Below are 26,508 nucleotides of genomic sequence, written 5' to 3'. Positions count from 1 at the left end.
TTAGTCTGAAACCTACATAATTTGCAAAAGCATTCTACAGATGAAATAGTTGTTTAACAAAGATTAGTTATGGCAAGTAATGTCAGTATCCCTACATACCTTATACCGCGACTGGGCCTACAGTCGGAAATCGATCTCTCAACATGTCCCTTCCGCAATTGGTCCGTGCCACCCCTCCTCAGCAGTGCCGGACGGGGAACCCAAAGCAGCCCTGGAAATTTTGTGGTACTAACATCCCTCGCCCCCCAACGCCCCAATCCCCTTCCCTTTTCCCCGTTTGGAAAGTGCGAAGCACTACTGCTTTTGTTACTTGGGTCCAATATTGTAGCACCCCTGCAAAACCGACACCCAGTAACAAAACCTGCCCCCACCACTGTAAAAGCGGCCACCACCCTTCTGGCCTCCAGGGTAAATGCCCGATACCCGCTACGGCCAGTCCGGCTTTGCTCCCTAGTTCTATCATTCTTTTATACCTTTATCTTCAATGATTCTCTACGGAGAGAGGAGGGTGCACTCTTGCTCAGTGCAGCCGCTATGTTGGCGCTTGGGAACACTATGCCTCTTTTTGCACAAGTGCATGGAAGGTCCTTCCCAGTGAGGTGTTAACAAAGCTGGATAGCCTTGTGGCTGTAATTTCTGCACAGAGCTCTACAGCTTTCAGGGAGCAGGAAGTTGCCTCCTCTCTGTTTCATTAATGCCATTGTTGCCGAATTGCTACTCTGAATAAAATATAGAGATTGAGCACACATTTGTCAGCATTACCATTCAGTCAGTGATTTAGGCACTAAGCCTGATGCACACACTCTGAGGAATGACTACATTCTAGTTTGCAAACAATCAGTCATGACTTGTATGTAGGGTATGTATTGCCAGGAACTGGTACAAGTGTGCTCTCTTTTTCCATTTTTTTGCCACCCTCAGTGGCTTATTAACTCTATTTAATGCTGTTCACCAAAATTGCTATTTTGTGTCTAGATGGGATCAATGTTCTCTCTGTTTTTCGGTGACTCTTTAGATCTTCTGAGTTGGTAATGCGCTGCGTGTGTTGTTGTTTCTGTGGTTCTTTATAACTCCCGACTCATTCATACATTCTGCCTATTCTCCTCCTCTGATTCCCTGGACTCTGTTCAGATGGATCATGTTCTCACTGTTCTCTTATCCTGTGTATCCTGCTATCACCAGACTGGTTCATGTGCTCTGCCTGTTCTCTATTTCTGTGGTTCTTTTTACCTCCTGACTTACTCATGTTTCTTTATTGCTTTCCCTCACTTTTCATGCAGCTGCCGAACCAGTAACAGGAAGAGTCTTATTCTCACCAACACCTCGCCAACTCTTCCACGGCCGCACTCCCCTCTCCCTGGACATATAGGTAAGACTCAACCCCAGTGGGTCCCATGTGGGAGTTGGTGGGGTGAGACTACAATGTGTAGCGTTTACCGTGTGTTATACAGAGGTCTGCATCATGTGTACCCATTGTTAGGTTGTGTTGTCGACACTTTTGTAGGATGGGTAGAAGTCTATTGTTTCCATGCATAAATCAACCACAGGCTTGCTCTTTTCTTTGTAGCATTTGCAAAGTGTCGCTCACATGTGATGAGACACCCAGGTGCCTTTGGTGGTCATGTAAGGTGCTACTCTGCAATTAGTGCATGTTTGCTATAGAATAGGGATTTATAGAGTGGCCTGTGTGACAAAAGTCTATATATTTATTGTGTGTGGGGTCCCGAGAGGTTCTCCTATCCAGTTGCAGCAAACGGGCGCTATACTTAAGCACAGATTGAAGCTCTGAGCTATGAAAGGTAGAGTTGCTTGACAGTTTGACCACATTTTGGCCAACCGGGTAAGAAGCTATCCTGATATTGTCTTGGTTGGTAGTGTGCAGGTTTGTAGACCAGAGTACGCAAGAGGGGTTGAATATCATGTCTGAAGTGCTCTAGGCCTCTATTATGTCCAACCAGGAGTGGCAAAGGAGAAGCCGGGAGGTGCAGTTCCCACCCACGAGCAAGAGCATACTCTCTTCACATTCTTATGAAATAGGAGTTGTGTCCATGTTTACATCCAGGATAAAAGTAGCTACCACCCTTTGCTATTTGTAACTGTAAATAAGAGAAAAGAAATTGGATTATTTTGTGTTGAACGTCCAGATCTTATGGTTGAAATATCAACTTGCAAACATATTACCTACCACTACATCATCAATGTAGGTACTTAGTGCCATATTTATAATGCATTTTACTAGTCACAAATGGCCTGATTCACAGAATCGGACCATTTGCGACTGGTGAGCTGCATTTTTGTGTGTAGGAATTCCAATTTGTGATTCAGTAACATGTTAGGATTCAGTGTTAGGTAGGAGCGTGTTGAAGGCGTCCCTTCTAATACCGAATCGCAGCGGTATGTAAGAATGTTTTCGACTGAAATGTGGTTGCAAAACATTCGCATTTTACAACCTACTTCAAGTATGTGGTAACCCATTTGCAAATGAACCGTCCCTTTGGGAATGGTAGCAAACAGTTTTTTCTGAGCAGGCAGTGGGTTCCATGGACCACTTTCTGTTCTTAAAAAATTAAAAGAAAACATTTCAATTTACATTTTTAAAATGCAACCCGTTTTCCTTTAAGGAAAATGGGCTGCATTTAAGATAAATGATCTCTTCATTTTTAAAAGCAATCACAGACATGGTGGTGTGCTGACCCCAGCAGGCCACCATCCACGTGATTTCAGCGATTCCTAATGGGTAGAAAATTGCAACGTACCTCATTAATACTCATGAAGTAGGTTGATTTGCGAACCAACTGAGAATCGCTAAATAAAGCTCATGGAGTTTCATACATTAGGAATAGCGATTACCTAATTGCAATTTGCAGAGAATCTAAGGGCCATATGTATCAACATCCTGATTTGCGATTCTCAAATAGTGCAGGTTCCTTGGGATTTGACTGGGGGTACCACTAAGTCCACTAGAAATTCATGTTCAGTGGTTGGCAAGGGATAAGATTATCCATATTATAGCATGTATTGGAATGACCTATTGAATAAACAGCGAGACACACTCCTGCATCCCATTTCCCTAAAAATGTTCTGCACTATGAAGAGTTGCAGCACACAGATACACACACACACACACACACACACACACTTTCTCAGTACAACATCCCCTTCCAAATATAGTTGTAGAGAAATGTAATAGGCTACTTAACACCCACCTTGAGGGTCAGTCTCTTCGCTCTTGAGGAAATTTCAGACACCACATTGATTTCAAGAATCAGAACTTGGAAGGGAAAAAGCTTAATACAGAAAATGTACCTTCCAAAGGTGCAGACCAGGCTAACGTAGACAATACAAAAATACCGGTCCAAACACAAGAACCACAGGTAGGTGACTCAACGCAGCAGAAACATTGTGACACACCGGGTAACTCCATTGTCCTTCTTTAAATAACTCTTATCAATAAAACAGAAGTCGGGGATGTCTGAAGAAGTGAGATAGGAAATGGGGCAAATGGAATGCTTTCCGAGGCAACCTATGTGTATCCCCAACAGTGGAGCTAGAAATGCAAAGAAGGTAAGAATGTGATGGTGAGATATCATGTTTGTAACCGTTTTCTCCCCGCTTACGACGAAGCAGCACTGTACAATCACTTGAAATGTCAATTTGATAATGTATGTGGCTTTTATGTTGATATAATAAAAAGATTACAAAAAAAAAGAAAGCATAAGTCTTCCCCAGAATTCCTCTATTTTGGTTTGGGAAAGAACTTAACAAACAATAATAATGAGGAAATTAAATAGAAATCCGTCCAATGGAAGGTCTGAGCCCAGTAGCATAGCTTTGAACATATGGCCGTTAGAGTTGTCTAGTGGGGACTTTAATAACATCCTGGAGTGGGTCAGGTGGAAGGCCCACGCATAGTATTCCAGGTCTGGCAAAGCAAGGCCTCCTTTTTCCCCTTCTCCTTCTCAGTTTCTTCCATGCCAGCCTGGATGATTTATAACACCAAACAAATGAATTTATGTTTTGTTGGGATTTTTTTAATTGGTTTGTGTCCAATAATAAAGGAATTGTGTTGAAGAGAAATGTGTATTTCGGGAGAATGGACATTTTTACTAAACTGGTCCTACCGTAGATGGTGAGAGGTAAAAATGACCAAGACTTCATTAATGTTTTCGCTTTGCGTGAGATGCAAACTAGATTATTCTGGGCCAAAAGGTTGGGGTCTTGGGTGATTCTTATGCCCAGGTAACGCATTGAAGTTCTTAAGGAACGCTGAATATTGGTGATGTTCCAGGCCATTATCTCTGTCTTCCCTGCGTTTATTTCATAACCTGAGTACTTTCCAAATTCCTCCGCGCTTTTGATTACAATAGGGAAGACCTGTGTCGGGTCTGTAGTGCAAATAAGAATATCGTCAGCATACATCCCGACTTTCTTATCCCACCCTGAAAACTAAAAAGGGGGAATATTTGGGTCTTCTCTTATGGAGTGAGCAAATGGTTCTAGATAAATGTTAAACAATAGGGGGGAAGGGGGCACCCCTGTCTTGTTCCTCTAGAAATTTCAAAGAGATTTGTGCGTGTACCGTTAATTGGCAAACTTGCCTTAGGGTTTTTATATAGTAAGCCTATCGTTCTACGGAATTTAGGACCTATTTTAAACTTTACCATAGCGGCATTTAAGTAAGACCAGTTTACTCTATCGAATGCTTTTGTTGCATCGAGAGTCATGATTGCAAGAGGTAGAGCGAATGTTGAGGCAATGTCTATAGCTGTCAGAACACCAAATGCGACCTCCCCAGGAACAGACGCTAGTCCCCAACACCCCCTGACCAAACACAGGAGACAGTGATTGAAACACTAATCTCCTGAATTCAATCAGAAGGGAAAGGGGAAGTGGAAGACAAACAAGAGAGACTTCAATGGTGATGGTATCAACCAGACTCGTCTTTCTTCGGTTATTCTCTTCTGGCAATACCTGTAACAATGACAATAATGTAACTCTATTCTAAAACTATTAAATTCAGACTCTAATTATTCTTTAGATATTACTCTCATTACCTTTTTCACCAATGACTTTGCCTCACTCTATGTTTGCCTGAGCTTTTCTTTGATCAGTTGTAAGAGCTTCTGTTCCCGCTCAAGAACTGAAGAATGGAATTGGAATAAAGTTCTTTCTCGCTTTCGTGACAGGAAAGATTGAAATTATAAGTTCGATTCTCACGAAAGGTTGAGCAGTCTTAAATTGAACACCAAGTCTATATGTGCATCTGTGCACTTAATTCCTTGAGGCAAGAGGATTTGAATAGTCACTTGACAGTTGAAACTCAGTCACTGAAATCCTCACAGAATGAAGAGGTGATGCAGTATTCAATTATAAACTGAAAGTCTTACTTGGTTCTGAAGATTGGAAACCTTCTCTTCACAGAAGGCGTTCCTCCAAAATATTACGCTTATTTCATATCCTCGACTTCGCACTATCTCCAGTACTTGACAATAACAGTTCTCTGACGACCAAAGGACTCTGAAGATGAATTCGTGAAAAGAACAAATTACGAGGGGCGTGGCCGAGACAGCGATGTGAGCTGACGTGTCTCGAGCGAGCTCCGTCGCCCCACTGCTCTAATACGCCTGTTTCAGCGTAGTTTTCGGGGGCATCCGCTCCTGGGGACCCCCTGTGCACTGCCGACCCTGCTGGTGCCCTTTCTGGCGGCGATCCGCGGCTACGAGTACACCCGCGGTCACTGCACCGAGCTCCGGGGCTCCTGTGATCGGCTGTTGGCCGCCATCTTGCAGCAGGGCCTTCTGCCGAGCTGCCTGGACTGGCCGCCACGAAGAAGATCGACACTGCAGATCGGGTGAGACTCCGGATCGCCCCTGACCCCTCCGGCGGCTACACCCCATCAGCGGAGCCTGCCTGACGCCAGCAGAGACGCGCCGGAGCTGCCGGGGTCGGGCTGCCACCAGCGGAACACACAACAGCGGCCTGGGCGCCGCACCTACGCGAGCCCCCGGCTTTGGCGGCGACTACAGGCCCCGACCGGAGGGGTCGCCGGAGGCCCCCCTGCCCGCGAGCCCGGACCACGGCTCCCCCGCCCATCGTTGGACACACCCGGTGAGCTGAGGTGCGCCGTCCCCCCTCCCCTACCATCTCCCAGAGGGGCCCGGCGACGGCGGGGCCCGACCACGGATCTGCCCGCCATTTTACCCTTCTGGTGGGGGGCCGGCTCCCGCGCTTTGGCAGCCCCTGCTTGAGTGCTCCCTGCTGCCTGGGGCACGTGGGCGGAGGTCTGGGGAGTAGACCCGAAGCTGCGTGTGGGTCGGACCTGCACCTTGGTGGGCCCTAGCTCTACTGGACTCATCCCCTGGCCACCTCGCCGCTACAGCCCGGTCCTGGTGCGCTACAGCCTTGACGGCCCGGCTGCGCGCTTACAAGGACACTGGGGGTCCCCACCATCTGCCCCCCCTGACCCTGGGCCTTTTGCTGCTGGACGCCCCGGGGGGGGCCCTCCTGGACACGGCCAGCTGGGCGCCGCGCTGGGGGTGGATCCTGGCCCAGGCGGGACCGGGAGACTGTACCACGCCGCGACTCTTCGGAAGCCCTCCGCCTGTGGAGCCTGAGCCCGGCCTGCCGTGGAGCACCTGCTGCCATCGCCTCCCTGACGCCTCCCCGGCCTACACGCTACCTTGTCCTCCAGGCTGAGCCGCCTGCCCCCGCTCCAGCGGCCCCATCGCAGCCTGGACTACTACTGGACCACTACTGCTTGAGCGCGTCCCGCGGTCTATCAGCGGGCGCGCCGCCACCCCCTGCCTCGTGATCTTGTGCTCCTGACCGTGGGACCCGGGCTGGATCACCGAGGCGCCAGCACACCCTCCCCCAGATTATCCCACGCCGCCGACCAGGAGTTGTGTGCAGAGTGACCGACCCAGCCTCCCGCTGCCCTTCGACGCCCTGAGTGGACCATGACTCGGGGCAAGGGGAACAAGCCGGACCCCCCGCCCACGACGACCAGGGGAGCATCGGTGGCCTCCATGTGGGGCAAGGCGGGCTCGCCATCATCCTCCGGGGGCCCCCCATCGTCATCGGGGGGGAAACCTCCACCACAGGCTGACTCTCCACCGGTGACACAGGCCTTCATGTCCTCCTTCATGGCTGATCTAAAAACTGAGATTGGGTCCCTCAGGACGGAGGTCCATACATGCGTCAAAGAACTACGCAGGGAAGTCACCGACCTTGGCGACCGGGTCGACGGCCTGGAAAAAACGGTCGACTCCCGCACCGAGGACCTAGAGCAGATCTGGCAGAGAGTGGCGACCCTTGAAGAGCAGCATATCCAGCTCCAGATCAAGCAGGAGGACCTGGAAAACAGGGGACGCCGCAACAACCTCCGCATTCGGGGTGTACCACTCGGAGAAGAGGGGACTAATACGATGGCCTACGTGGCCCTACTCCTGCAAGCGGTATGGGGCGAGGAAGACGCCCCCCCCACCGCGCCTTGACCGCGCGCACCCAGTCTTTGGAGCGGGAGGGAAAGCGGGCCTCCTTCCCGACATCGTCACCAGACTACACTACTTCACTGAGAAGGAGGCCATTTTGAAGGCGGCTAGAGACAACCCGGATTTGCGGTATGAGGGCCACAAGATCCAGATTTTCCAGGATTTAGCCCCCACCACACTCCACAGGCGGAAGGTCTTCCGCCCGGTCACAGAGAAGCTCCGGACCCTTAACATCTCATACCAGTGGGGCCATCCCTTTGCGCTCATCTTCAGGTGGGAGGGCAAGCGCAGGGCCCTCCGGTCCTATCGAGAAGCGGCACAACTGCTAGGCATGCCGGAATCCCCGGACCACAGTCCGACTCGCCCTCCCCGCTCAGAGAAGGCACCTCCACATCCAGAATGGTCCACTGTGCGCAAACGTCGACGGTCTCCTCCGGTGGACGCACTCTCTGTCTCGCAGACCAAGCAGGACATCATCGCGCACATCCGCTCCCTTGAGGGCGACCGCGAGGAGCAGGCCTCCCAGCCTATCGCCTCTGGCTCGGAGGGTGGGGATCGCCCCTCGACCCCGGACGGCTGCTGACCATTGCCACTGTGACTCAAGCTGCCCTACACGCACGCTAGCCCTCTGGGCACTTCGAACTGTCCCCATACACCATGGTAACTTGCCCCATTGTTCTCGGGGATGGGGTTCCCCCCCTCTCACTAGCGGGGGTCAGAGGGAATGGACGACACCCTTTGCCTCTACCAGGCCATGAGCCGCACCACGGAGCCCCAGCGCCATACAGGCACTTGCATAGACTAAGTGGACCCCACAGATCGACACACCCCCGGACTACCTGGAGGCAGCGGGGTGTACGAGCTCCGAGACAACTTGATTCCATTTCACCTACCCAAATCTCTGCTCCCTCCCTTTGTCCTGTAGGAAGTGACATTCCTGAGTCCATCCAAACCCTCGGGTAGAGGATGTCCGGTACCTGGGACATTGTACACTGGCCCTGTTGGCCTGTTTGGGTTTTGTTTCTTCTCTGCTCCTCTTCTCTTTTTCCTCTCTTTCCTCTTCCTACTTCTCTCTTACGCTACCCTCTCTTACTACTCTCTCCCAGCGCTTGCGGAGGGGTGGCATGGTGGGCCCGGCGGGGGTTGGCGCGCCGGAGGCTAGATGAGGCTACTGCTGTCCTCCCTGCGGGGGGGTCTGCTGCGCTGGGTCCTGCGCGACTTCATTCCCCCTTAGTGCTATGACAGCGAACATCCCTACACCCCTGAAGGTCCTCTCCCTTAACGTCAAAGGGCTCAACTCCCCCAACAAGCGGAAGCAAGTATGGCGCTACCTCTTACATCACTCCCCTGACATTATCTTCCTCCAGGAGACACACCTTCTCAGGGGGGACACCAAACGCATGGCACACCCTAGATACCCCACACAATACTGGGCATCCTCTGACACCAAGACAGCGGGGGTGGCAATCCTCTGCAGGGCTGGCATTAGGCGGGGATCCGTGAAACCCTTCAAGAGTGCTGACGGGCGATTCCTCCGAGCCACGGTACAGATGGGCTGTACACAGTTCACTCTAGGATGTGTGTATGCGCCCAACCAGTCGCAGGACAAATACCTCCAGACACTTATGCAGGATCAACTCCCACCGGGCGACACCAATATGATCCTGGGCGGAGACTTCAATCTTGTTTGGGACCCCGAGTTAGATCGTGCGGGAGCCCCCTTCAATGGTGCGGGAGCAATGTCCTCTACCCTTAGAGCGCAACTTACTGACCTGGGGCTCGTAGATGTGTGGCGCTACCACAACCCGGGGACCCGAGACTACTCCTTCTACTCGCACTCCCATCGGACATACTCCCGGATCGACTATCTCTTCACCTCCCTTGAATTGGCCCGAGACTCCTTAGCTGCCGCTATGTCCGACATTTCCCTGTCGGACCACGCTCACGTGGAGCTTTTACTTCAGGATCCCCTGGCCCGCGCCCCTCGTGAACGCAGGTGGGTGCTTCTGCCGAGGGTCCTTCGGGACCCGGACAACGTCGCCAGCATCCGTGACGCCATAGACTCGTATTTCGCCGTTAACGACACCCCTGACATACCCTTCCACACGGTCTGGGCTGCCTTCAAGGCCACCATTCGGGGCCACATCACCTCCCTGGCGGCGGCGCGGAGGAAGGAAGCGTTCAAGTTGGAAGCCGACCTGGCGGCTGAGATCAAATTGGCGGAGGCCCGAGACCGGGACTCTCCTTCGAGGGCGTCAAAGAGGACTCTCGCCACTCTCAGGGGGCAACTCCGCACTCTGCGAACTAACAAGGCGGAACACTCCCCGCTAGCGCTTAAACAGCGGTATTACGAGGGAGGGGACAAGGTTGGCCGCCTGCTGGCCGGCAGGCTGCGGGCACGTGCCGCTAGGGCCCACATCGCCACTGTCAAGCGGCAGGATGGCTCCAGTGTCACCTCTGAAAAGGCCAAGCAGGCTGCATTCGTCGATTATTACACCTCTCTATATGCTGAGGAGCCCACCTCTGCGGAGGCACGGGAGGCCGTCCTCGCGGATTTCGAGGGGTCCCCGCTGTCCCCGACGTGTGCTGCCGCGTTGGAGGGTCCGCTGCTGGAGGAGGAAGTAACGGAAGCTGTCAAGGACCTCCCCGTGGGGAAAACCCCGGGACCGGACGGCCTGCCGTTGGCCTTCTATCGCCTGTTCCTGACCCAGCTCCGCCCGCATCTGCTGCGGCTCTACGGCTCCTTCTCCGATGCCACTGGCCCGTCCCCCGATATGGGTCTGGCGGAAATCGCCCTGATCCCCAAGCCTGGGAAGGCTCCCGACCTCTGTGCCTCATATCGCCCCATCGCCCTCCTTAACACCGATCTCAAGATCTACACTAAGATCCTGGCCAAACGGCTGGACCCGCTCATGCCGGGATTGGTGAACCCGGACCAGGTGGGCTTCATACGGGATCGCCAGGGAGCCGACAATGTTCGCAGGCTGGCACACCTAGTGGGGAAAGTGCATCACTGGAAAATCCCGGCCTGCCTCCTCTCACTGGACGCGGAAAAGGCCTTCGACCGGGTCGATTGGACCTTCCTGCGGGCGGTTCTTAAGAAACTTGGTCTTGGTCCTAACATGATATCCAGGTGCATGGCCCCTTACCTCGGGCCGCAGGCCAGAATTCGGGTCAACGGCCAACTGACATCGCCGCTTTCCATCCACAGGGGCACGCGGCAGGGGTGCCCGCTCTCGCCGCTCCTGTTCGCTTTAGCGGCTGAGCCGCTGGCGGAGCTGATTAGGCACGCTCCGGACATTCACGGTATCCCCCACGGGGGACGCTCCAACAAGGTGGCGCTGTTCGCGGACGATCTGATTCTTACTCTTACGAACCCTCGGGTCTCCCTTCCAGCGGTGCACGAAGCCCTCACACTGTTTGAGCAGGCGTCCGGCCTTAAAGTTAACCACACCAAATCTTGGGCTCTCAACCTCACCATCCCCGAAGAGGAGGTCACCTTCCTGAAGGGGGTCACGCCCTACCGCTGGGCGGATGACCACATTAAATACCTGGGTCTGGACATTACACCCCACCTTGACTCGTGGTCCTCCAGAAACTGGGCCTCTTGCCGCAAGGAAGCCCTGGCAGACCTGCGGAAATGGAAACCCTTGATGATATCCTGGCTGGGGCGGCTCAATGCGGTCAAGATGTCGGTCCTCCCCCGCATTCTCTATGTCTTCCAGTGCCTCCCCACTCCGATCCCGATCCACTGCATCAGGAACCTCCAACGCAACCTCACGTCCTTTATATGGGGGGGGTAAACGACCCCGGTTCTCGCAGAAAGTCCTCATGGAACCGAGAGACAGGGGTGGCCTCGCCTGCCCGAATCTCCTCCATTACTACTGGGCGGCACACCTACGGTTCGTGATCGAGTGGGGTGCGCGCGAGAGCGACAAACACTGGTTCCATATGGACCGAGTGGTCACGGGGCGCACCATATGGGACCTGCCGTGGTTACCGCGGGTGGCGCGTTCCAGAAGCGCATATATGGCAGTCCCCACGAGGACGGTGCTTGAGGTATGGGACCGAGTGGCAGTGTCTAAGGGTTTAACCACGTTCCCCTCTCCGCATACCCCCATTGCAGGCAACCCACACTTTCCCCCGGCTGCCCGGACCCGAGCTTTTGAGAGCTGGACACAAGGAGACTGCAGGGTTGCAGGAGATCTCCTTCTCGGTGGGTCACCTAAATCATGGCCGGACTGCAGGGAAGAATTTGGCCTCCCTTTAACCGCTAGCTTACAATATGCACAGCTGCGCCACTGGATCTCGGGAGACGGCATGTACCAGGCTGCTTCCAGGGCATATACTCCATTCGAGAAGTTGGCACGTTCCCTAGGGGGACTGAAACGACTTATCTCCCAAATTTACGACATCTTGCAGCACCCCTCCACTCCGCCCGCGCATCCCTACCAGAGGCAGTGGCAGGCGGCGACTGGCACTGAAATCACACCTTCTCAATGGTCTAGGCTCTGGAATGACATCCCCAAAACCTACCGCAGCATCCCGCAGAGGGAAAACGCGTATAAGATGCTAACGCAATGGTACTACACCCCCCTGCGACTCAGCAAAATGTTCCCCACTTCCTCGCCACTGTGTTGGAGATGTGGTACTGAGACTGGCGACTTCATACACATCTGGTGGTCGTGCCCAGTCCTGGCTGTCTTTTGGAAGGAGGTCCTCAGTCACATTAAGAAGGTGTTGGGTTTTCCCCTCCCTGAAGAGGTTTGCACACTCCTGCTGGGCATTCGACCCCCCACACTTAGAGCCCTCACGCGCAGCGACTGGATCCTCACCCTTCACATGTTAGGAGCTGCCAAGCAACTCATTGCTTTGTATTGGAAGGGGGCTGAGGCACCGCCGATAGCTTCCTGGTTCGTGCGCCTCTGGCAGGTCCTGACCATGGAGCTGCTCACGGCGCGGATACAATTGAGGGGGGTACGCTTCAAGGCGGTGTGGGAACCTCTCGTGCGTCACCTGTGCTCCATCAGCTATGCCCGCCAAATGCCTCCCAGGCTCCGCGCTCTGCAATTGTTCGAAGACGCCCTCCTCCCTGCGGATCCAAGCAGACTAGGCTCTTAATCGCTTCCCCTTGTGCTGGTTTGCGTTTTGATCCTCCTATAGGCGCCCGCAGACACACCTCCCTGGCCCCTCTCCACCTCGCCATTGCTCCTCCTCTTCCGACTTTTTCTTCTTTCCTACTTGCCACTCTGGCTTCCGCCCCTTTTGGGGCAGTTTGGTCCCTGTTGGACCTTTGAAAATGTGACACCACTACTCTCTTTCCCATGCGCGCCTCCCCCGTACAGCGACACATTGTCAGCATATAACCTCCTCTTGCTATATTTTTCCCCTAAGCCACGCGGCCGGCCCCCTCCGGGGGTTGTGGGCAGTACGCTGTGTTAAAGATTCCACCTCCCCTGGTTACCTATATCTGCTGACTTTTATCTGCGCTGCCGGCCCCGATCAGGGGTTGTAGGCTTATCGCTGTGTTCACAATAAAAACAGATTTGAACAAAAGAACAAATTACCACAAAACTCGAGTGTAACTCTAGAAATAGTTCTGAATACTTTCCTGGACAAAACTGCTCTGAAACTCTGAAGGTGCGCACTAGAATTCAGGCGCGCTGAGGAAACGCTGCTCTCTCCGTCGATCTATTCAGTTGAAGTGCTCAGTTACCTGGGCGCGCATGCGCCAACTCGATGTTACTGATCTCGCGCTCTGGAAGACTAGAGCGAGAACCTTTGTCTTCTCGCAGTGGCATAGCTGGCGCAACTGAAGACAGATTCAAAACCCTGAGAATGGATTTCAGAGTGGTCTTCCAGGTAGGTCCTTGACGTAACCAGTGTGGATATTTATTAAATGATCTCTGGTTCAGGCATTTTCGTTTCTTGACCTTGCCGACAGTGGGACTTTGCAACGGGGTCATGACAATAGCTCCGACTAGATCGTATGTTAAGTCGGCCAGTTGTCGGCCTCTTATAAACCCCTTTTGATCCTGGTGTATGATATCTCCAATCTTGCTTCCCAAACGAGCGGCCAAAATGGGCGAGAAGATCTTATAGTCGTTGTTGAGAAGCGAGATTGGGCGATATGAACCACAATCCGTTGGGTCCTTGTCTGATTTTAGGATTAAGGCAATGTTTGCTTCTCCCCAAGAGCTAGGCGGTGTCTCTCCTATTAATAATATGTCATTAAATAGCTTCGTTAGTGTCGGGGTAAGTGTGGAATTAAGTAAGCATGGGCGAATTTTGCGAATCTGGCGTGTGCGAATTTGGCGAATTTGCGAACTCGCAATCCGCAAAATCCGCGAATTCTCGCGAATTTGCAGATTTTTTTTGTGTTCGCAAGGATTTCTCCCAGTTCGCAAGGATTTCTGCCAGTTCGCGAGGGTTTTGTACCAGTTCGCAATTGCGAACTTACATGTCGGCTCGCAACGGTCACGATTATGTTGTTTCTACGTCTGGTAAATCATCACAGGTTCCCAGCACCCTCTGTTTCACCCCTGCCACCCTCTGTTTCACCCATGCCACCCTCTGGTACATCAATGCCACCCTCTGGTTCATCATCACTGTAGATTATGGGGGGAAAAAGCAAGCACACCTGCCTGCTTCAACTGACATGAATTAATTTGGGGTTGATTTATTAATGTGTCACTGTTTTAAAATTCCAGTCTGGCACCTGCTTCCTTATCTGTAATTTGCTTTCTGTTGCAGTGCAATTTTTTTTTCCAGGACCTTTGTGGCCTACTTGTAGCTATTCTATGAGCCTGCTGTGAGGGTCAGAGCAGGGTTATACAATTGTTGCAACTAGCAACTGAACTCTGGAGGGGCCCTTGTCAGGAAGCACTACAGGGAATGGTTACTAATGATGAGTTTGAACTTTTGAACCTGCTGAATGCTTTCACTATTGCAAAACTCGTTTTTCTGCAGAACAGCATTACAGCAACTGTAATGTCCCAAACAAGCTTATATGAGAAAGTTGATTTCTAATCCAAAAGTTATCCAAAGAAAATCAAAAGGCCTCAAATCCAAAAAAGTGCAGGCAAATGTCAACCTGAGGAGTTATTCTGCTAAAAATCATCATTTTCAGACGGTCTATGCTGCTTGCTAGTAGATTTATTGTGCAGAATTGCAATTTTTGTAATTTCGCGAGTGCGAGATTGTTGCTGCCCGCCGCACCTACATGTTCGCAATTGCGAACTTACACCGCACACCGCAAAATTGTATCACCAAGAAAAAAAAATCCGCTGCGTGCAAATTTGCGGATTTTCGGTAAATTCGCGAGCGTTCGCGGATTGCGAATTTACTGAAAATCCGCAAAATCCGCGAGCGGAACGGATTTTCCGCCCATGCTTAGAATTAAGGACCCGATATAATTCACCCGGAATCCCATCCGGTCCTGGGGCTTTCCCCTGTTTTAGCTTCTTAATGACACTTTCTACTTCCCCCTGGGTTATCTCCCTGTCTAGATTCTCGCTCTGATGCTCTTTTAGCTCAGGAAGGTTCATCTTTTCCAACCATTTATTTCTTTCCTCAGTATTGTCAATATTATCAGTTATTTCATCAGTATAAATGTTATGGAAGAAGACGCTGAAAGCTTCACCAATCTCTGTATCAGTTTTCCTGCTATTTGAGTCTCCATCTACTCTCACTTCTTTTATGTGTTTCTTAACCTGGTCTGCTTTTATTTTCCAGGCTAGTAGCTTTCCTGCTGACTCGCCATATTCAAAGTGGGAGAGTTTACTGGCCTGCCAACGTTTGCTTAGTCTTTCCTGTAATAATGTTTCTAATTTATCTTTTAGCTCTCTTTTCTTTTCTAAGTTGGTAGAGGGTGCTTGATCTACTAAATCCAGCCTTGCCAGATCTTGCTCTATTGACAGTAGTTCCTCTCTGTACTTCTTTTTCCTGTAAGAAGCCCTATTGGTGATACAACCCCTAATAAACGCTTTCCACACCTCCCACACACTCACCAGAAACTAAATAAGGCGTAATCTATTCAGGATTTATGTTTATACTTATAGTTGTGGTAAGAGACCCCCAATGTTTTCCCGGCTCTCTGTCTCCAGAAGTCTTCCAATCCCAAATTGGACATACAGGACAATAGTGCATCTCTTGATTTGTTGTGGATTATTGCCCTAGAACTAGGGGATTTATCCAATTTAGGATCTAATACTAAGTTAAAATCTCCCGCCCATTTTTTTTTGTCCCCGGATCCGATGATTAAGCCTCAGTCTCCATGTCCAACGGGAGGCACCCCAAGCCATAGCAATATTGGACTATCAGCCCATACTGGGTTTGTACTGGAGCTAGATCGTGAGGGGTTCTATTTCTCAGTTTCGACACCAGACCAGCCTCCCAGGAAAAATTGACAGTACCTTAAAAAGGCTACTGGGTCCTGCGCTGGGAATACCCCTAGATTGATTAAGTGGTTAATGAGGACAAAAAAAATATTAAAAAAAAAAAGGAGGAAAACATTTCACAGAGGGAAAAACAAGGAGTGTAAAAACATACAAAAAGGTAATTAGGATAAACCCTCCATTACTGCAAAACCCACCACCAGCACAAAAACAATCAATTCAAGTGTGCCCCACTATTCACTAAAGTCCAGCTGGACCGCCAAGGAGTGTTCACGTACTCAGGAGAAAAGCAGTGCGCAACCCGGTTCTTCGGAAAGACCTGATGGTGGCTGAAGCACCAACAAAAGAGCTGCACAAGAGTGCTCCCTTCCGTCTCCATAGGGAATCATTGAAGACGTCCTTGCCGATCAGAATCCTACTTTCTGAATCATCGGAGGATGCGCATTGGGTGAATGCCTGACACTCGGCCTCCCCACAGAAGCTCCAGATTTATCAGGATGGTTTCCATAGAATTGTTTAACGAGGAATGGAGCTTGGACTGCTTCAGCTGGTACCCAAGAGCTGTCACAAAGATGATAACCTTTTCAATTAATTAGGTGTTGAAGTTTCCCTCTCTTAAAATGCGATTCACAGACTTCCCCCACTTGAACTTTTCTAGGCCATAGATAATAATAGGTGGTGGAATTTGTTTCAAAGATCTTTTGTCAGAATAAGTAAGATAGGAACTAAGCAATAAGACGTGAAATGTGGGATGGATATTTCCAGAGGGAGGAATATTTAACCTTACAGTGACAGGATTTATAATCCTGTATATTGTGAAAGTTACATAGAATTTAGGATTCAGTTTGGAAGAATGGATGGATCTAGGAAGATTTGATGCTGACAACAAAACCTTATTCCCAAACCTAGAGGATGGGGCAGTGCGCCTATGCCTGTCTGCTTTATGGAAATATGGATAGCTGAAGATTAGAGGAAAGAAATTGATTCAATTTGTTAAGATTTTCTGAACAGCTGGAACTGGATCTTTGGTTACAGGAATTTTAGGACCGGATGGAGAGTGATATTCACAAGGTGCAGAAAATGGAGAATATCTTGTAGATGAATGAACAGTGTTATTGTAAGCAAATTCTGCTGTGAGGTGAAGAGCTTTCCAATTGTTATGAGAGGCTGAAACATAACAACTTAGATATTCTTCAAGAGTTTGTTGAGTCTTCCTGTTTGTTGATTTGCATATGGATGAAATCCTGAGGTTTCAGCTCTTTCCTTTTCCCACTTTTGTGCAAAAAGATATCCAGAATCTGGAAACAAATTGTGATTCTCAATCAGAAAATATTTTAGATGGTAAACCATGCAGTCTAAAAATGTCTTTTAAAAAACTATTACCATTCGAGAAGCAGAAGCTCATTTAAGTAAGGCTGACAATGGGCCATCTTGGTAAAAGAATCTATAGTCACCATGATAACTGTATTCGCATCAGATTAAGGTACTTTGACTAAGAATTCAATTAAAAAATATTTCCTATAGTCTTATTGGAATCTCAGGGATTAAAAAAAAAACCCTAATTGTTTCTGAGCCTCACTGATTTTAAGTCCAGGTTTCACAAGTACTGACATATTTCATGAATCGATGTGCAAAGATGACAGACAAAACTTCCCTTTAAGAGTGTTTTCAGCGACTCTCTGACCTTTGTGCCCAGAAATTAAGAAATCTAGACATATGTTGTTATTTAAGTCTTTGAGTCTTTTACTAGCAATAAATAATCTTCTTTGAAAAAAGAAGAATCCATTGGAGAGCTTAAATCAAGATTATGGAAAACATTAATCAAATTAATAATGGTGGAGTTCTTTATAAGCTTGTCGAACTTGACCCAAGAAGGAAGTAGTTAATGCTGCTATGAAAGCCTGGGGTGAAAGGATCTTTTCTCTTGGACCATAATCTTTCTCAGGAAACTGACAGGATAAACAATTGGCATATTATATTTTGGTTCCAATTAAGACACCTATTGGTTAGGGCACCGCAAAAGGGTTATTCCCATCTATTAACTCATGCCAGGCATAAAAGTGGCATCTCTTAGATCCAAGTCAGAACACTCCTGGAGCTTAGGAAGATCAGAAGAGGACTGAGCATGCTGTCCGCAACCTGAAAAGAGCACCAGATATCTGGTCATGCTCTCTCTCTTGTACCCAGGACAAAGAAGTGGACTCCAAGATTCATAAGGTGGACATCCTGTTCAAGTTACAGAAACACAGCAAGTTACAAGAGGCCTTTCCTGAAACAGCCCAGCTGATCAGTGTAAATTGGACCTGGACTGGACACTGCCAGACTCCATTTGAGTCTCTAAGTGCCTCCTCTGAGGTCCTGGGGCCTTTAGAAGGGTACTCCTGTGGTGGATTGAGACTTAAAGGACTAAAGACAGAAGAGAAAATCTTTGATCGGAGCAGACCTACTTGGTGTATGTGACCTGTGCATAAATAATTTTGAGATTGTAGAGAACAGGGGGTTGAGCTTACGTTTACTTAGTGGCTTTAGTTGTTCATCACAACAAGGACTGTGGACGTTGCTTGAGGTGGGGACTTACATCCTAAATTTATAACCCAGCTTCTTTTTAAAAAAAACTTTATTTGCCTTTTAGCATACAGTTGACAAACCATAGGATGGCAGATACAGCCCATACTGTGTACATTTCAGACAGCATTTATGACAATTCTTAAACTATTATCAACATTGACATTTTATCAATTTCGCAACATCAGTTAATTCTGAACCCATCACTTGAGCACGTATTGGTTAAGATTGTAAATGTGTATATCTGTAGAGGCAAGGGTTCCGTGCACCTGTCTAGTTAAATCACCAACTCGGGAATGTGGTCAGAGTCGTCTTGTGTTTCAGAAGGTGTGTTTGGAGTGGTTGCCAAATGTCTCTCGGGCGTGATGTAGGTGGTTGAAGTTGGTAATATATGTTGCTATTGGTACTGCTATATATCAAGCTAGCAGTCCAGCACTTCAGTGTTGGTGGGTGTTTACCGCCCAGCGTATTGCAATTTCCCGTTTTGCTAACAACAGAGCTGATGCCACATATCTACGTACTGCTTTTGGGACATTGTGAACAAACCAGAGCAATGCTAGTAATGGGTTAGGCGTGAGTGTCTGTTTTATCATGCGTGAAAATTCAAAGTACATCAGTTGTTCAAAAAACTGCTATTTTAGTGCAAGACCAGGTCATATAGAGAAAGTCTGCATGGGAAGACTGGCATTTAGGGCAATGCTGTGAGAGACTGTTGTCCATACGATGTACCTTGTAGGTAGTCATGTATGCCCAACATATGAATTTACCATGTAGCAGCTTATGATGATGGTTAATGGTTAGTTTGTCTGTTTGTGTATAGCAGTGCTGCCATTGGAAGTCGGATATAGCATGGCCCAGATCCCGTTCTCATGCCTCTCTTATTCGAGAATCTTTAGTAGGGAGTAATATGATACAAGCTTGATAGAATTTAAACATGAGATGTTCCCCCGTATCTTTGATGAGTAAAGTCAAGGGGGTGAATTCTGATGGCTCAATTGGGTAGCTAGGGATTTGTACACATTATGCCTTTTGTAGCTTGTGTAGTAGGAAATTATCCATCTGTGTTGCGTTGTGAAATACAGTGACTTCTGTCCGGGAGAATAAGTGGCCTTGAGGGAATTGATCCCCCAACGTGTCGAGAGAGAATTTGGAGAGAGTGTGTTTAACAATTTCTTCCTGTGTGATAGGCAGCCAGCTGTTACCTGCCAAGGGAAGGCCCGATGAATAAAGGAGGTGGCCATCTGTGGATCTAATTAATTTCCTCCATGCCCAGCTAGTTGTTGAGACCGTTTGGATGTTTTGGGGGTCGCATTTAAGGCCTTCCAGTTAGATTGCAGAAAGAGATGTCGGGTGTATGAGCTCCGCCTCTGGTTTGATGTAAGGGATTCTAACGTTTGGGTGATACCAGTACATAGCGAAACTGCATTGGGCCTCTAAGTAGTATATCCGAAAATGTGGTACTTCAAACCTGCCTCGTTTATAAGGCAGCATCAGGTTGTCCCATTTAATTCAGGGCTGTTTACTACCCCATACTAAGCATAAGAGTGAAGTGTGTAATGTTGTGAAAAATTAGGTCGTCAGTGGAATGGGTATGTTATGAAACAGGTATAGGAACTTTGGAAGCACAACCATTTTAATTATAGCGATTTGACCTGCCATAGCTATGGGTAGTTTTAAACAGTGGTCCAACCGAATGAACAGTTTATCGAGTGCAGTTCTGTAGTTCAGACGCAGTATCTGTTCTCGGTCTCTATGGATGCGTATCCCTAAATATTTTACTTAGTCCTCGCATCTTACCAGAGGATATTCTGTGATGATTGTTCGGGTGCAAGGAGTCAATGGGAACATCTTTGACTTGTCCCAGTTAATTTGTAAGCCTGCTAGCACCCCAAATCTTTTGACCTCTCTAAGGATGGGGTTGAGGTTGTCACTGGGTTGTCTCACGTGCAGGATTATGTCATCCACATATAGCGTAATAAGTAGGGACCGGTTTTCAGTTGAAGTGCCCTTTGGATGTGGCGTTTCTGTAAATGATGCACTGGTGGGTCTAGCTCGATAACAAACAGCAAGTGTGACAGCGGGCAACCCTGTCTGGTCTCGCATGTGGGCTGGAATGCTCTGGTTAGCATCCCATTTAGTCTAATGTATGCAGTGGGTTTAGTGTACAGCAAAAGAATACTTACAGTGAATGTCCCTGGAATGCCCATTATTTGGAGAGTTGCAAGTACAAAGGGTCTTTCCCGAGAGTCAAATGGTTTTTCAGCATCCAATAGTACAGCAGCAGCAGCAGGGGTAGTTGGTGAAATTCTATGGAGGACTGCAAAGAGTGTGCTTATATTCAGCGCTGTGGATTTATGTGGGACAAACTCTAATTGTGCAGTTGAAATAATCTGATCCAGTATGAGAGAGGACCTGGTGGCAAACGTTTTAGCTAGTATTTTATTGTCAAAATTCAAGTAGGCTCCACAATGTAACAGGTCTTTTCTCGGTTTAGGTAGTAGCATTATCACTGCTTCTTAGTGAGTGAAGGGGGGAATTACTTTTCCTAATGCTTCCTGGTATACTTCTGAAAGGTAGGGGGCAAGTAAGTGCTTGTGCGCTTTGTAAAAACAACCCGAAAAGCATAACCCAGTTTCTTACGCCATCTACGTTTTTGCAGGGGTAAGTACCGCTAGAGTAGTCACTGCAAAAATGAGACTGTGGGCCTGAGTGTGCAGGTAGTGGTGTGTAGTATGCACTCGCCGTGACACACTGATGCTCAGCGTCTTGATTGGATTAGTACTGAGGCATTTTTGGATATACCATCCTTAAAGTATATGACATATGAAGGTAGGATTCAGGTGCGAACCTGATAATCATTCCTTCAACCTATAAGCATCTTGTTATCAGAGCTTCAAGCTAACTGCCAAAGTTACAGAATATAATCGTGAATCTTGTGGCGTGAAAAGTCTTACAAGAAAACAATGCACAATATTAGTGGTTGCTAAAGATGAGGGTGAGTCTTGGCTCATCATTGAGATCTACTGAAGATTCCTTGCCCCTGTCAAGTTCCTGTTGTTTTCAGTTTAATAACGTCAGAGCCCAAAACAGAGAATGATAGTATACAACAGGTACTGGGCACACGTATAGGTTAAACAGTATAGATACAGCAAAATAATTCATAAGAAAGTTGACACCGTTAGTTCATTGTAGGTTGTTTATGTAGGTGGTATTCATTAGAAGGAAAAACAACGCCAGCCGACACTTGTTCCATCACTAGGTCAATGCTTGTGACTCTTCAGGGCTGCTATGGCGTGATTAATGGATCGATAAACCGGTAATAATTCCGACCCCGTGTTCGGGTTAAAAGAATGGCCGTGGCTGCGTAGATCAGGATCGTAGTACCGGCGATAATTCTTACCCAGTGCGTGGTTAAAGCGAAAGCCGTGGGTAGGGCAGGTAATGGATGCAAAAAACGGGTCACGAACGGGTAAGTCTGTGTACAGCTGGGACCTCGGGGTGCCGGGTCCTTACAATGCTAGTCTCGCCTCGGAGAATTGGAGGCCATTCTCCGAGGTGAGATGAGCATTGTAAGGACCCGGCACTATCTATACTGTTTAACCTAATACGTGTGCCCAGTACCTGTTGTATATTTTGCTGGGTTTAGGGCTCATGCCCTTTACTCACACAGAGGTTTAGGGTCTTCCACTGCACTGGTAGCACCGTAAACACCTTCTGCTTCAAACCAACCACTACACTAGTACTCATTTTTTCTGCTTTAGCGCCATTGTCCTGCTCCCTCCCAAACCCTTCGCAGGAACCCAGAGAATGATAGCATATCGGATCCATTTTGCAGACGAAGCAACCATACTCTGATCCTAGGTACCCGTAATCTGATGTGTTCATAATACTGTCCTAGAAACTCACTAACCACAGTCCGTGATGGAGTTATGTTGCAGCAGACATATGCAGCTGATTGCCAGGAAGCACCTACAGTAATCCCGGTGTGCACTGTTAACTGGGTTATGCTATCTAGACTAATATTTGAATTTGAGAAGGTTTGACAACAAGGAGCTGCCATATGGATGAAATGGACTCCCTCACAGTGCATGCTGACGTCGCCAGGGTCTTCCTGGTGCTGATGCTCTGTTTCTCTTTCCAGGTGGCAGTCCTCTTGACAGTCCTCGGAATTTCTCTCCTAGCACTCCTGCCCACTTCTCCTTCGCCTCGTCCCGCAGGTAAGATCTGGAAATGCATCTTTCCCCTTTGCTCCTGTTAGAACAGCTCCCATGACGCTTTCTGCAGATAGTCTTCTCCATTGGTGTTGAAGCAGCCTTGGCATGTCTGTTCATGAGGTCTTGTTGCACTGTACACTTAGAAGATGGTTGGGAGTGGGAAGAAGCAGGAGTTAGCATTCCTAAGCATGTAAGAAAGGACCTCAGTTAAATTTGTTCAAATTAATCCTCAAAAAGATTTTACTATAAATGTTAAACATGGAACTTTGGTCTTTTGACCTATTTACAGTTGGGAAAACTATTTATATTATCTCTAATTGGTGTTATGTGGCTCTCCTTTCCTCTAGTGTTATGAATAAATGTACATTGTTGCTTATCCAGTAGTATTTGCAGTCCAGGATCTTCCCTGTATACTACTGAGTCATGTAAAGTAGGGGAAACAACAAATAAGATCTTCTTAACACACAACATAGCTACTTCAACTATGTTTATGTAAAACTTAAACATAGTTTCCAGTATGTACAACACAAATTATACCTTGTGCGACATATGAGAGGTAGGTTGTCTGCAATTATAACACCTATGTTAATACTTCCCGCTTCCTCACACCTAAAAGACTGTCACAAGCTGGTCGCTGTCCTACTGAAATGTTTCCAATGCCTGGAAGAGGAAGGGACTTTCTTCCACGTGATCATATGGGAATGTCTCCTCATCCCCAAATAATGGCCAGAAATCTTCACCCCATTGCCCAGGGTCCTAATGTGCCTGACAGACCCCTCTCCCTGCATTGTCCTACCAGAGAACACGGGCGACTCAGAGCTGAACGGGCATTGATAGGGATGGGGAAAACTCCTTGGGAAACAGGATGTAGCAAAACACTGGAACTCAAGGAGCCCACTGACTATGACCGAATAGATAAAGGCAATTGACTGCACTGCAGAAGTGGAGGAACCCATAATTGTTGTGCGGGGTTGTCCCCAAAAGCATGCAAAGATATGGGGTAGGCGGTTGGAATATTATGGATTGTCTTATTGTCACTAGTGTGCAACGGGATCGCTGTTAAATGGAGATTGCACATCATATCTGCACTGTATGTTATTGTTTGCTTTTGCAAAAATCAATAAAACGTTGACAACAAAAAATACTTCCTGTTTCAACAACATGGATGAATGTTTAACTGTCCTATCCAGACCCTAGTGAACAGTGTAGGCATAGAGGCTGCCCCTCTACCACTCCCAAATGATGATCTGATTCCAGTGGCCCAGTAAAACCACAGCCCTCCCTCCAAAGTAAGTTGAGGGGCCCCCACTTCTCATTCCCTAAATGCCTTTCTGCATCTGGGTGTTTTATTTGTTTGCAGCTGGCCAGCCCAAAGGTGAACAGTGTGCCCCCTTGAGGTGAACAGTGTGGCGGCCCCACATATCATGGGGGCTGCGGGTGCCTCAGTCACACCCCTGGCTGACTGCCTTTAGTCATCGGCCTCCAGCAACATCCAGAAATCGTGAGTGGCTTCCTCGCCACAGGATCAACCTCCTCTTTGCTGGAAGCTGAGACCCTTGGGCGCATGTACCAAAGAGCGGAGGGAATAGGGAAGTCCATATTCCGGCATCTTGTCCAGGACAAGAAAAGAAACCTTCAGAAATGTCCATCTCTCTCTTTATTGTAGTGTAGTTCCTATATTCCCAATAGGCTCTGCGCATTGGAATAATATACACTATAGATTTGACATAGGACTGCGATCAGTATGTCTCTATCGGGTATATTAAACTTAATTGTGCGTGCCGACTAACTGCGAAGTCACTAGAAACTTTATCGAATAAACAAGAAGGGATTAGTTTTGGACAACCTCATAAACATGACAATTTTGTTTCCCTAGGACTGGAGCAAATATCTTCAGAGTCGTGGAAACAATAGATAACTGTTTCACTCAGTCAATCGTGCATGTTTTGTTTCTACAGAGATGCACAGAAATAGAGAGATGGGCATTTCAATAAAAGGGATTTATTGAACAGTCTTCTTTCTCATGCAAGAGAGATGAACTGCTACAATTGTTAGACAGAATGCAAAGTATAATGCATACACCGAGAACAGTAATATAAAATAATACTGTAATAGCATTGTCTGTTGCTCCGACATGTAAAAATACATACATAAATAACACAGGCTAAAATACTCAACTGGTGCTTCTAAAATAAGCCTACCCCAATGTACCTAACCTAGGTCTAGTACCAGGGAAGAAGTAGGTGCTGTCTTTAGCATAAGTTTTAGTTCTGCCAAGAATTGCCAAAGGTTTCTCTAGGTTCTAATCAGCTCCATACCTTAGAATGAGAGAGGTTGGAATCTCTTTCCCGGCACTCGATTTCCCAACACCCCACAAGGGGAGTCAGAAACACTGGAGCTGAATTCTCGGCCGGAGGATGACAGCTTCTTTGTCAGTGCGTCAGCTGAAGAGTCGGCTTCCTTCAGCACTTGCTGTAGCTTGCTGCGTCGGGCAAGTAGGTAGTCGAACTGCACCAAACCACACCATGCTTTGCTATAGCAAGTGAAGGTATATTTATACCTTGAAGGTGTTTAGGAATGTCAGCTTTGACGTAAAGTTGGGCATATTAATGTCATGGATGAACCCCTAAGGAATAGTTGTTCATGCATAATAATGAGTTTCTTGGAGAAATCAATATCCAGGCTAGGGGAAGTCCCTTCTGCTTAAGAGTCTAGCTTTCCAAGAAATCGTGGTGACATAGATGAACAGATGGAAGTAGCCATGCCTGCATTTGGGTAGCATTGGCTATGTCTAAATAAGGACTGGATTTATATGCCTATATAAGGACAACGCGAATTGTACCTATAAAAGGGCATGAATCAGGAAATTCATACGGAATCTATAATCGCACACAACAATATGTCCCCTCCAATGACAACCTCCTGGCAGTGTCGCTGCACGAAGGATCTAAATCTGAAACTAGCTGAAGAGCAGTGCAAGTGCAGGACCCCTGGTAACGTTGCAAGAAAATATTCCCCCGTGTCAATATACCTTTGCAGAGAGAGAAAAGAATTATACTGTGCCTTTAAGTCAAGCGGTCGGAACTTCCGTTCCAAGAGAGCGCTGCTTTCGCAATTAATTGGCGGTTCGTTCCAATACGGTAGCTGACATTTGGGTCTTAAAGAACAGGAGTTGTAGGAATGTCAATTGAGTCCTTACAATCTAATGAACAGGGGACAGCCTCCCAAACACCAACACATGTATCTTTGGAAAATAAAATGTGTTTTCCTAATTTTAATTCAACATTTATGCCATATAGACTAATTGTGGATTTTATGTGGAAGATAAACTTTTTGGCTGCAATCACCTCTGGCAAAAGAATCCACGAATCTCACTGTTCAACTTTGAGCAGGCTTCATGTCATCTTCCCCAGAGAATATGTGGTACTTAAAGTCATTTCTTTTGTTCCCTAAGTGCTACGGAATTTCATTTATATTAGGAAATTCTTTTCTGGACTTTTCGGTGTAGAAGACAGCTTTCTCTGGCTTGACGAAACAAACAATCCAAGAAATACAACTGCCTTTGAAAAGAGTGACCTTGGGTTAAGGCTGTCTCCATTTATTGATTACCTCGATTGGTCTTGCCCCAGGAAACAATGCAGCAATAGTGACTGCCTGCCAGGGTCACCGTCACTTGGAATTCAGAGTCTCACAAAATATAAGAAATTCAGGCCTCTCAGGAACTTCAGCTTAGTCCCCCAAACCAGATGCATCATAGATGATGTGTTCAATGGATCAAAGATATGTATCCTTTTTAGACATGTGTAGGTCAGAGATTTTGGGCACACTGCATACCTTTTGGAA

The 26,508-nt window shown here is 47.9% G+C and overlaps 1 protein-coding gene across 1 annotated transcript in view; it reads left to right on the top strand.

The window, feature by feature from the left end:
* Positions 1 to 1,282: 1,282 nt before the first annotated feature.
* The window catches only part of MAST1 (microtubule associated serine/threonine kinase 1), a 237,263-nt gene continuing 212,037 nt past the window's right edge, over positions 1,283 to 26,508 (top strand). The window contains exons 1-2 of the mRNA XM_086959098.1: positions 1,283 to 1,369; positions 22,593 to 22,668. The gene's annotated coding sequence lies outside the window, so the exon portion shown is untranslated. The remainder of the gene's footprint in view (positions 1,370 to 22,592; positions 22,669 to 26,508) is intronic.

This window comes from Lissotriton vulgaris, chromosome 1_1 (genome assembly GCF_964263255.1).
Source record: "Lissotriton vulgaris chromosome 1_1, aLisVul1.2, whole genome shotgun sequence".
In the NCBI taxonomy this organism is placed as follows: Eukaryota; Metazoa; Chordata; class Amphibia; order Caudata; family Salamandridae; genus Lissotriton; species Lissotriton vulgaris.
This window is presented reverse-complemented; position numbering and strand designations above follow the sequence as displayed.